The sequence below is a fragment of the Sorghum bicolor genome, chromosome 1 (assembly GCF_000003195.3).
Source record: "Sorghum bicolor cultivar BTx623 chromosome 1, Sorghum_bicolor_NCBIv3, whole genome shotgun sequence".
NCBI classification, from domain to species: Eukaryota; Viridiplantae; Streptophyta; class Magnoliopsida; order Poales; family Poaceae; genus Sorghum; species Sorghum bicolor.
The window spans coordinates 24,139,255-24,152,211 of NC_012870.2; positions in this window are offsets into that span (position 1 = coordinate 24,139,255).

Sequence of the window (12,957 nt, forward strand, 5' to 3'; positions counted from 1 at the left end):
TGGAGTCTCATTTTTCTTGACAAATTTATTGTACAAAGTCTTCTTCCAATTCTGGAACAGTACTGCCATCTTCTTCATAGTCCAGTCATAAATTCGCACCTTCAACTCTTCATCGTTGGTGTCGAAGGTGAAAACGTCTGTGATGGCTTTCCAAACTAACTCCTTGTCACGATCAGAGACAAAACTGATCTCAGGAGCACCTCGCTTCTATCTCCATTCACGAGCACTAATCGGTATTTCATCTCTCACAAGATATCCACAGTGACTAACATATTTATTTGCATGTTCAACGGCTTCTTTGGCCCTCGTGGAGGTACGCTTCTCCCCGTAGAGGTCGATCCAGAAGGCTACACGTAGATATAGAAACAAAAATACTAAATTAATAACCAAGTAAGTCTAAAACCTAATGTAAGAGATGTATTAATTATATATGTTTATATTTACATACCTCGCTAATATTTTCTTCTTGTTGCACGACAAGTTGTTGCTCAGGCGCATTGCCCTCTTGTTGCTCAGGGGCATTGCCCTCTTGTTGCTCAGTCGGATTGCCTTGCATGATCTCGTTGTAATCAATAAAGTACTGACTACCGTCATCGATCATATTTTGAATGGCATCTTCCATATAATGAGGATCATCATGAGGACAGTCAGCCATTTCTATGTCTGCAACCATACATATATATATATATATATTCTATATAAGATAAGAAATACCCTAGAATAATATACTAAAAACAATACTAGAATAATAGTATAAACAATAATATATACAAAACACTACTAGAATAAATTTGGTGGGTAAACACTACTAGAATATATATTAGAGACTTATATACTACTACTAGTACTACTACAAATGAAAGTGTTGGAGTGCTTTAAAAATAATACTAGAATCTTTTAAGCCAAGTAATACACTAGAATAATATACTAAAAAACAATACTAGAATAATAGTACAAACAATAATATATACAAAACACTACTGGAATAAATTTGGTGGGTAAACACTACTAGAATATATATTAGAGACTTATATACCAGTACTACTACAAATGAAAGTGTTGGAGTGCTCAAAAAATAATACTAGAATCTTTTAAGCCAAGTAATACACTAGAATAATATACTAAAAAACAATACTAGAATAATAGTACAAACAATAATATATACAAAACACTAGAAAATAAAATATGATACAAGAATAATACAAGAATAATATACTACAAATATATACTAAAAAATACTACTACAAATAATATACTAAAAAAATAATACTACAAAATAATACTACAAAATATTACTAAATAATACTACTACAAAATTTTTTCATTTTAAGTAATTTAGTTTGTCATTTGACCAAGTTTGACCAAAACCCGTCTTGGATTTTATAGAAATATGATTAGGATTGGCTCAAAATTATCCAAATGGAAAAATGGACAATATATAAAATGTAGATCTTGATGATCTCTAACAACTTTGTATTCAAAAATTTTTCATTTGAAGTCATCAAATGGGCCATTTGATCAAGTTTGACCAAAGTCAAAGTATTGGTTTTTACAAAAACACCCTTTGACCGAACCCTAGATTGTCCCAAATGGAAACGTCATGAATATAAAGTTTGTTACACTCATCAAGTTCTACATTTTGTCTAATGGTCAACTTTTCTTTTGGAAAAGTTTGAACCACTGAATTTTAAATTTTCAGAGAATTCATAGCCACGCAGCGGTTTCGGAACCCTAGATGGTCTCGAATGGAAAAGTCATGAATACCAATATTGTTCCACTCATCAAAATCTACATTTCATATATAGACCATTTTTGCATTTGACAAAGTTTTGGGAAGGTGTAGTTGAAAATCCACAATTGACACATATAGTTTCATATAGTTTGTGTGAGATTCAAGGATTGGTGGGTATTGTTAACTTAAACTTTCTAAAATGGAAAAGTTGTGTATATAAAAAGTTTAGATCTTGATGATATCTAACAACTTGGTATTCAAAATTTTTTCATTTTAAGTAATTTAGTTTGTCATTTGACCAAGTTTGACCAAAACCCGTCTTGGATTTTATAGAAATGTGATTAGGATTGGCTCAAAATTATCTAAATAGAAAAATAGACAATATATAAAATGTAGATCTTGATGATCTCTAACAACTTTGTATTCAAATTTTTTTCATTTGAATTCATCAAATAGGCCATTTGACCAAGTTTGACCAAAGTCAAAGCAATGGTTTTTAGAAAAACACTCTTTGACCGAACTCTAGATGGTCCCAAATGGAAAAGTCATGAATACAAAGTTTGTTACACTCATCAAAATTCACAATTCTCAAATATAGTTTCATACAAAGTTTGTTACAACACATACTATTAAACATGACTTTATGTTAAGCCGACACAATAGTGAACTTCTTCTTGACGTATGACCCTTGGTTATGATCCTGCCGTAACCATGGAGTATCCTCATTGTTTAACAGAATGCTTGGGTATTTGTTGACTATGAAGGATGGAATTCGATCATCCCTTTCGTAATCGCCTGACATGTCTGACTTGTCCTCAATTCCGACAATGTTTCTTTTCCCAGAAAGGACAATGTGGCGCTTTGGCTCATTGATGATTGACTGGTCATCATTTTTTCATCTCTTTGGTTTCGTAGACATATCGTTGACATAGAACACCTGACTCACATCTACAGCAAGGACGAATGGTTCGTCTTTGAACCCACTATTGTTAAGGTCCACGGTTGTCATCCCGTACTCCTTGTCGACAGTTAGCCCACCTCCGGTCATCTTCACCCATTGGCACCAGAACAAAGGAACTTTAAAATTAGCTGCATAGACTAGTTCCCATATGTCTTCTATGCGTCCATAATATGTTTGTCTGTTCCCATTTGGATCCATGGCATCCACGCGTACACCACTATTTTGGTTGGTGCTCCTTTTATCTTGGCCAACTGTGTAAAATGTGTTACCATTTATCTCGTACCCTTTGTACGTGAGGACATGCCATGATGGTTGCGTGGCCAACAAATAAAGTTGCTCATCAATGTTTTCATCACCTTGACATTTTTTGCGCAACCAATCACCAAAAGTTTCCATGTGCTGACGCATTATCCAAGCTTCATTCTTCCCGGGCCACTGGGACCGTAGGAAATCTTTGTGTACCTCAACATATGGTTCCACCAATGAGGAGTTCTGGAGAACTGTGTAGTGTGCTTTATTGAAGTAATCGTCTCTCATACCAATATATGTTTTCTTCCCAAGTGTTCCCTTTCCGCTGAGTCTGCCCTCGTGTCGAGATTCAGGAATGCCAATTGGGTCAAGGTCTGGAATAAAGTCAACACAGAACTCTATGACCTCCTCTGTTCCGTAGCCCTTGGCAATGCTTCCTTTTGGCCGGGAACGACTATGGATATATTTCTTTAGGACACCCATGAATCTCTCGAAGGGGAACATGTTGTGTAGGAACACAAGACCGAGAATACGAATCTCTTTGATCAGATGAACTAGGAGGTGTGTCATGATATCGAAGAAGGATGGAGGGAATACCAACTCAAAGATGACGAGATATTGAACGACATCATTCTGCAGAGTAGCTAGTTGCTCTGGATTGATTGCCTTCTAAGAAATTGCATTGAGGAATGCACATAGCTTTACGGTGGCTAGACGTACGTGTGGAGGTAAAATTCCTATTAAACCCACCGGCAGCAATTGCGTCATTAGAATGTGACAGTCATGGGACTTCAAGTTTAGGAATTTCTTCTCTGGCACATTAATTATTCTCTTGATATTGGAGGAGAATCCAGATGGGACCTTGATGCTGCTAAGACATTCAAACATGCTTTCCTTCTCTTCTTTGCTCAGAGTGTAGCTAGCAGGGCTTAAGTAATGGCGTCCATCATCTGTCTTTTCTGGATGTAGGTTGTCTCGTTCTTTCATGCACTGCAAGTCTTGTCGTGCTTCAAGTGAATACTTAGACTTCCCATAGACACCCATGAATCCGAGCAAGTTCACACAAAGATTCTTTGTCAGATGCATCACGTCGATCGCGTTGCGGACCTCTAGGACATTCCAGTAAGGTAGCTCCCAAAATATGGATTTCTTCTTCCACATGGGTACGTGTCCCTTAGCATCCTTGGGATTGGTTCGCTGCCTCGTCCTTTCCAAATACCACTTTTATATCCTTGACCATTTCGTGTACATCATCCCCGGTTCGATTGAGAGGTTTGGTCCGGTGGTCTGCCTTGTCTTTAAAATGCTTGCCTTTCTTTCGTATTGGGTGGTTCACAGGAAGAAACCAACGGTGGCCAAGGTACACGACCTTTCGACATTTTTTTCAAAAATACACAGTCAAGGTCTTCATAACAATGTGTGCATGCATTATATCCCTTGTTTGACTGGCCTGAAAGATTACTTAGAGCTGGCCAATCATTGATTGTTACAAACAGCAATTCTCGCAGGTCAAACTGCTCTTGTTTGTACTCATCCCACACGCGAACTCCTGGTTTGCTCCATAAAAGTTGAAGTTCCTCAACTAATGGCCTTAGGTAGACATCTATGTCATTTCCAGGTTGCTTCGGTCCTTGGATAAGCACCGGCATCATAATAAAATTCCGCTTCATGCATAGCCATTGAGGAAGATTGTAGATACATAGAGTAACTGGCCAAGTGCTGTGACTACTGCTCTGCTCACCGAAAGGATTCATACCATCTGTACTTAAGGCAAATCGCAAGTTTCTAGCATCATCTGCAAAATCTGGGAATTCTCTGTCTATTGCTCTCCACTGGGATCCATCGGCAGGGTGTCTCAGCATATTGTCTATCTTACGGTCTTCTTTATGCCACCGCAGCAACTTTGCATTGTCCTTATTTCTGAACAGACGTTTTAATCATGGTATTATAGGAGCATACCACATAACCTTGGTATGAAATTTTCTTCCTATGACGTTCTTCACCCTCAACATCGCCAGGATCATCTCGTCTAATCTTATACCGTGATGCCTTACATACTGGACATGCATCCAAATTCTCGTATTCCTCCCCACGGTAGAGGATGCAGTCATTAGGACATGCGTGTATCTTCTGGATTTCTAATCCCAAAGGGCACACAACCTGTTTTGCTTCATACGTAGTGGTGGCCAATTCGTTCCCTTTCGGAAGCATCTTTTTTATGATCTTCAATAACTGCCCAAATGCCTTGTCAGATGTACCATTCTTTGCCTTCCATTGCAGCAATTCCAGTGTGGTACCCAGCTTTTTTTGCCCCTCTTCAGCGGTGGGATATAGCGATTTCCTGTGGTCCTCTAGCATGCGCTCGAACTTGGCTTTCTCTTTATCACTTTCACATTCTCTTTGTGCATCACGGATGGCATCACCAAAAGCATCATCGCCCCGATCATCTTCTGCCGCTACCTCTTCTTTATTATCTCCCCCCATTGCAACATCATTGAAGCCACCGTACTAAGCAATAATATTGGCATGGTCCAGTTCTTCTTCTTCTTCACCTTCATCCATTATAATCCTGCTTTCTCCATGCTTGGTCCAACAAATATAGTTTGGTACGAAACCAGACTTTAATAAGTGCGAATGAAGAGTTCTTGAGTTAGAATATTCCGTCAAATTCTTGCACACGGCACATGGACAGCACATGAAACCGTCCCTCTTATTTGTCTCGGCCACACTTAAGAAATAGTGCACGCCATTAATGAACTCTTCGGAGCGCCGATCGGCATTATACATCCAATTACGTGTTACCATCTGCATTAAATATAATATATATATATATATATATAATGAAAACCGTGCACAAATATAGTTTCTCATCTTATTGCACAACATGTCTAAGATACATAGTTGATTAATTCAGGAAAGCTTGGCTACAACAAATACAATCGCAACTAGCACTAAAAAAACCAAAACTAAAATGCACTTAAGCAACATAATTAGTTCGCGTCCGATCCCAACTATAATAGATAGATCATTTGCTTGATCAACATCATTGAACTTCTTTCGTCGGCTCACTGCCTCACCACCTTCAGCCTCAACCAGCTGTGCAAAAGATTTCTTAATGTGTTCAATGTATTCTTCCTCCCAGTACCAACCTGTACATCCGCCGGTACCGTCCCACTGAAATTAAAAGAGAGAATCAAAAGTTTAATTAATATCATTTAAAAAATATGCACATATATAAGCAAATGTCTAGAAATAACTCACATTACGATCCGAACACTTATAGAATATACGACCCTTGTTTACTCCCTCTTTCGACACTTTGTACTCCATCACAATCTTCTGCCCACACTTGCCACAAGTAATGAGAGAGAGTTCCGGCCGCTATCGCTTTTGAACCCGTTGAGAGACCGAAGACCCGGTCACGGTTGCCATCTACTATCCATACTCAATTTTTAAACAATTATAAATTCCACATTTACTAGTAAACATGTATGATTAAAGAAGAACCTAATAATATCCTTTATTTGTCTAGTTACTTCAACAAATCTTCTAAATTATACAATGGACATTATGTAGTAATAAAAATAAATCAAGTGATATTAACAAACCAATTAATTTGAACTATCCTACTTTCTAAGATCATAAAAAGATACTATAATTTATTCTTGCAAACTACATTAATACTAGGTCAACCATGAAATATGATATATATATATATGGATACTAATTCATGTGAATGATTCAAAATAACAAAGTGGATTTGAGCTAAAAATGATGAGAACATCACAAGCCAAAAACAACATGAAAAAGACAAGAAATGCTGAAGTTAGTCACCTCCAAGCACGAAGAGACGATGGCGGAGTCGAAGAAGATCAACGATGGGCGTCGGAAATAAAGAACAAATGAAGAACAAGCAAGAAGAAGCTCCAAGAACAACAATGGTGCTCTCGGTTTCAAATGGGCAGAGGGGAGGAGGGGGCGGGCCTATAAACCGGAGCTTTAGCACCGGTTCAGGGCAAAAACCGGTGCTAAAGGGCCTTTAGCACCGGTTTTTGTGCCAAACTGGTGCTAAAGGCTTTGCCTCGGCCCGTGGCACTGGCCGGTGCTAAAGGGGTCCCTTTAGCACCGGTTGGTAACACGAACCGGTGCTAAAGGGTCCCTACCCCGACAGCACCTGTCAGTAGCCGTTGGGCAGGACCCTTTAGCACCGGTTCGTGTTACGAACCAGTGTTAAAGGGGCCTTTAACGCCGGGCCGCAAAAAGGTCGAGGTTTTTGGCCATTTTGTGCATCGACCAATGTCTCATTCTGTAGTAGTGTGGATGGTCCGAATCTCAGGTGGAGAGGGATAGTTAGAGCATCTTCAAGAGTTTACCAAATTTCACTTAGTAAATCTTGTGATTTGACAAGTGCCTAAACTATATGGCAAGAGAAAAAAGATTGTATCTCCAATAGTGCCATTTGGGCTTCGTAAAATTTAAAAACTAGGCCCACTTCCAAACTAGATGAACTAATTTTTACCATCGCCTCAACTTATCATAGTGTATGTAAAGCTGCTTTTGCTCGGGAACTTTCAATCTATGGCCCTGTTTAGATACAAAATCTATTTAGATTTTGACACTAGTATTTTCGTTTGCATATTGACAAAAATTGTCTAATTATAGAGTAACTGGACTTAAAAGATTTGTCTCATGATTTATAGGTAAACTATGCAATTAGTTATTTTTTATCTATATTTAATACTTTATGCATGTGTTGCAAGATTTGAGGTGACAAATAATCTTGTAAACTTTAGAATTTTTGAGTGTATTTAAACATGTCCTATGTGCAACGAGGACATGTGACATTCTTTTCCGGCCATCAGAGTTGATGTGACAAACGATTGATGTATTTTGATGGGATCACGTGTTGGCCGAAGTGATGCAGTGCAGGCGTCCCCTCGCTGCTAGGCTAGCCGGTTCTGAACAGATGCATTTAATTGGCGCCGAAGATGAGCAGGCGCGGCGGTCCTACGCACGATGGCAAGCCAAACTCACACGCAAATATGCGCGGATTCAGCTCAAGAATACCAACTCCTCAAATTATACCAAGTAAGTTACCAAACTGTTGGACCATGATTTTTCATGTTTTGCCAAAACAAATAAGGATAGCAAGTACTTTTAGCAAATTCTTAGAGATGCTCTTAGGTGTTAGCTGCCCCGCCGTCGCCCGCTGTCCTTCCCAAAAACAAATATACTACTATATCATCATCAACATTGCTATTTTCGCAACTGCGCGCAACAGAGTTCCTCCCACGTACGGTGATGTTGAAAACCAAAATTATCCATTTTACGAAGTTGTCAAAATATGGAATGAACTTCACCATTGCGTTCCTCCCGTCAAGATGGTCAAAAAACATACATACAATGTCTAATTCGGAGTCCGGATGAAGAAGCTATGCCCTCGAGAAGATGCTCCATTATTAGAAGTTTTGATGTGAGTCGAGAGTTCCAACACGAGTCGAGAGTCCCGACAAACATTGGGAGTTCCGACCCTAGTTGGAAGTTCTGACCCGAGTGAGGAGTTCTGACGCACATCGGGAGTTTCGACTCGACTTCCAGCTGACCTAATAACTATTTGGATCTGGCCTTCGGGATTCCGATTTGAACTCTTCCAAAATCGTGGAAAACTTGAAAAAATAAGATTTGGAGAGGTTTCCTACTGGGATAAGACCACCCCTCTATATATATGAGAGGATCATGGGCGATTGAGTTTCCATCTATCCAATCGACAAAACACAAACCAATCTAATCCTTTTACCCCTTTTCTCCTCTCCTCCAACCTTCATGTTGTTCATCCCTTGATCCACGACCAAGGATGGCGCCCTAGTCTCGCTAGTCGACCTAGGCAACCCATTGACGTCCTTATCCTCATGGGATCCCTCCCGGGTGAGAGCTTCGACGGTTTCTTTGCTAGTTTACTTGAAAACTAGCCAGTTATTCATCACGCTAGCACGTTGGTTATCCTTTGAAGGTTTGCTTGTAAGCCTCTCCATTATTCACCATGAAAAAGTGAGATCTCACTGCATTCTTCGGTTCGTAGTGGCCCGGGCGTGCAATGCCCTTTCTGGTGTTTGATTCGGACCACATTGTTGACGGTAGATAAGTATTATTTTTATATCAACAAGAGAATGGAAGAAGGGTGTTGACACTTGCTAACACCACTTGAATACTAGGTTGTCATACCCAGCAAGACACTAGAGTGTACTATGGTATTTATACGCACACAGATAAATCTGCAAGCGCACGGATACTGATGTAGCTTTTTCCAGGTTAAAGGTTTTATCGTATCCACAGGGAAACGGGAGAACTGATCTACGCTCTAACTTAACCAAGATAAATAAATAGGTGTAAATAGGAAAGATGGTATAATCGAATAAGAACAATATTAAAGGTAAGATAACAGTGAGTGATAATATGGGAATAGAGAGTAGAGCAATCTAATATATAGGCGATGGTAGCAAAATAGAGAGGATAACTATGGTTTCTCTACTTCAAAGGGGTATGTCTATGTCTGGGATGAACCATGTGATAAGAATACACCACAAAGGATGCTTATCCATAGGCCGATAAACCCTACCCGTCCTGCTAACGAGAGGTGGACTACAGGGGACCAACGTAACTGTCACCTACACGGCCTATCACACGATCCGGCTAGACAGGGGATATCCACAAGTAATCTAGGTCTAAGCACCACGCTTACACCTATACTACAACTCTAACCTATAGGGTCCTATAGATTAGAAGTACTCAAAAGAGTTGTGAACTAGAACATACATGATTAGTAATTGCATAATGAATTAGAAGTAGATTACCAGAGTCATCCCATGAGCAAGCTTGATTAGAGCCTGATCATAGCGAAGTACAACCGGAGGAAGAACCGACAGGCCGGCCTCTCCTCTAATCCTCCTTCGCTCTCCATCTCGCTACTATCTAGATCTACTCTAGTTTAGAGAAGAGAGGAGAGCTCTCATCTCTAAACCCTAGCTTTTGCTCTGTCTATGAATAATGAATAATGATCAAGGGGTTCCTCCTCCAGGGGCCAGGGGGTCTGGTTATATAGTCTCCTCAAGTGAATCTAGGCCGTCGGATCAAACCGACATTGATTGAACGGTTATTCTTGATCCTTTAGGTCGGTGGAGCGTAATCCGCGAGGTTGAACGTGATTGGCCGAAATAGGTGGGCGGGCGCCCTGTCCCTGAGCCCTCTCGGCTTCCGCTTTGTTCCCGTGGCTTCTGGAGTCTTCTAGATGTAAGATAATTGCGCGACACGTTGATATCTCTATGTAATCCCGACGTGTGGGCCTTTCTTCCTTATTTCCTGATAAACCCCTGCAGAAATAGACAAACACCAAAACTCGTGGAATTCTGTCAGATAAAACCCTAAGTTTAGATGTTGGTTGTATTTGGATCCTTTTCTTTGTTTATTTGCTGATTATATTTGGTACTTAAGGACCGTCAACAAAAGGCATTAAACAATCACCAACAATAGATTAAGGTTTGATCTAACAAAATTCCACAGGTTTTGGTGAATATTTATTAAATAATCACCAACAATAGAATAAAGTTTGATCTGACAGAATTTCATATGTTTTGGTGAATATATATTTCTGCATGGGAAATGACCAAAGGAAGTTGACATGTCATGATTACATAGAGAGAAACAAGATATCTACACCACGTATGAAGAAGGATCTAGAAGTGTCCACAAGGCACCTAGCCAAGGGGGAGCCCACCTTCCATAGGGCCAGGGTACCCACCCCTTGGGCCCAGGGCGCCCGCTGAAAGCCCAATTTTGATTTTGGATAATTGATGGAACTCAAAGTACTAAAATTTTATGCTAATTGTATGAATTAGATAAGGTTGGTACATTCCAAGTGATAGAGCAAGAGATGATCATGGTGATGATAGTGATGACCACAAGATGATCAAGTGCTCAACTTGAAAAAGAAGAAAAAAACAAAACCCTATGGAGATCAAGGCAAAGGTATTGCTTAGGGTTTTGGTTTTGGTGATCAAGACACCATAGAGGGTGTGATCATGTTTAGGACAGATAGCCATACTATAAAGAGGGAAATTATTTAGCTATGCGGTTATCAAGTGCCACTAGATGACATTGTTCATATGCATGGATTTAGAACCTAGTGAGCTAACTTAACTCCTTTGAAGAAAATGATTATGAAAATGCTAACACACTTGCACATGTTGGTACTCACATGGTGGTGTTGGCACACTTTAAGAAGGAGGTAGAGTTTGAAGGGTAGAGAGGGGTTTGGGTTCCTCTCACCCTCCCGCCAAGCTTGCGAGGCGAGATTCGGTGCTTTTGAGAAAATGAAATGCATATTTTCTATTGTGCTAGGTGGAAAGTTTGGAGAAGTCGTGGTAGTGTTTTTTACTAGAAAAATACTCACTGGACACTGGCCGTGGAGGCATCGGACGTTTGCTTAGCATCCAGAGTATAGTGATTGAGCAGCGCAGTGTTGAGCTGCACGTCGGAGCATCCGACGGTGAGCGTTGGACGCGACTCCAACACTGTTCCCGCGTCTAGTGAGTAGTCTGTGAATGCACGAGCGAGCCTCTCTAGCCGTGGTTGTCGGATGCAGGGAGCGTCCGATGAGGTTGCATTGGACGTGCCCGACGCTTTTGCGTTTTGCAGAGCTCCCTGAGTAGCGTTCGGTGGTGAGGGGCGCATCCAGTGTGTACCACCTGACGCGCCTGACGCTTTGAACCTATGAACTCGAATGTTTAAGTGACTGTTAAAGATCAACGCGCGAGATTCAAAAGCTAGACACATGGTTGTCATCTGAGCGTCGGACACTGGGTTCTAGCGTCCGACGGTTAATCATCTATGCATCTGACGCCCCGTTTTCTGTGCAGTGAGAGCCAACGACTCTATTTATTTAGGGTGTCTATAAATAGTGTTTGGCCGGCTTAGGGCTCACTCCCTTGGCATTCTAGTATACTTGACATTCTTGTGAGCCTAAGCAAACACCTCCCACTCATCTCCTTCATAGATTAATCATTATAGTCAGATTGGGAGTGATTCCAAGTGCATTTGCTTGAGTGATTGCATCTAGTGGCACTTGAGGATCGTTGTGACTGCGGTTTTCTTGTTTCTCTTGGTGGTTGCCGCCACGTAGACGGCTTGAAGCAGCAGAGAAGGATTGGCATAAGTTGGTGATTATTCGTGGCCATCTCCTAGTGATTGTGAGGGGTTTTGTGCCTTTCCCGACAGAGAGCCAAAGGCAACTATAGTGGATTGCACATGTCTTGGGTATTTTAAACGCAAACAGAAAAATCCGCAAGCGCACGGATACCGATGTAGCTTTCACTCGGGAGTATTCCAGAGTATCAATTTTCCACAGGGAACGTGAGTGTACTAATTAAGATTCAAGATCGCCTAAGGATAACTATATAATTATTTTTGGTGGGAAGAGAGAAAGTTTCCGGAGAGTTCTCTAGTTGATCTAAGAATCAAGAATTACTTCAAAGATTATTTATTTCGGGACATCAGAACACTAACCACAGAAAGAGATGAGAAGGGGGCTAGGAAGCTCTGACTACGGTCCTACAAACACCGATCCGAACGAGGTGGAATACGTCGACCGTTAGGGCTGTCACTACCCTAGGGCTACCACAACAATCCGTAGGATTGGGTGCAATTCCAGGTAATTGCAAGACTAAACACCACGTCTAATCTATTAATTACTACTCTAATGTTGCAAAGATTAGAGCACCTGATGCAAGCGGGAATCCAATAAATAACTTGAATGTAAATAAAAGTAATTAAAGAACTCAGGATTATGAATTGAAGAACCTGGAGAACGATGAAGAACGAACCAGTTGCTGCAAAAGTACAATGTTGAGGAAGATCCGACAGATCCGGCTCCTGCTCCTCCGCTCTCCTCTTCTCTCTCCCTATTTTCTAGATTACAACTAGAACTAACTAGAACTAGAACTAGAGGAACTAGAACTAGAAC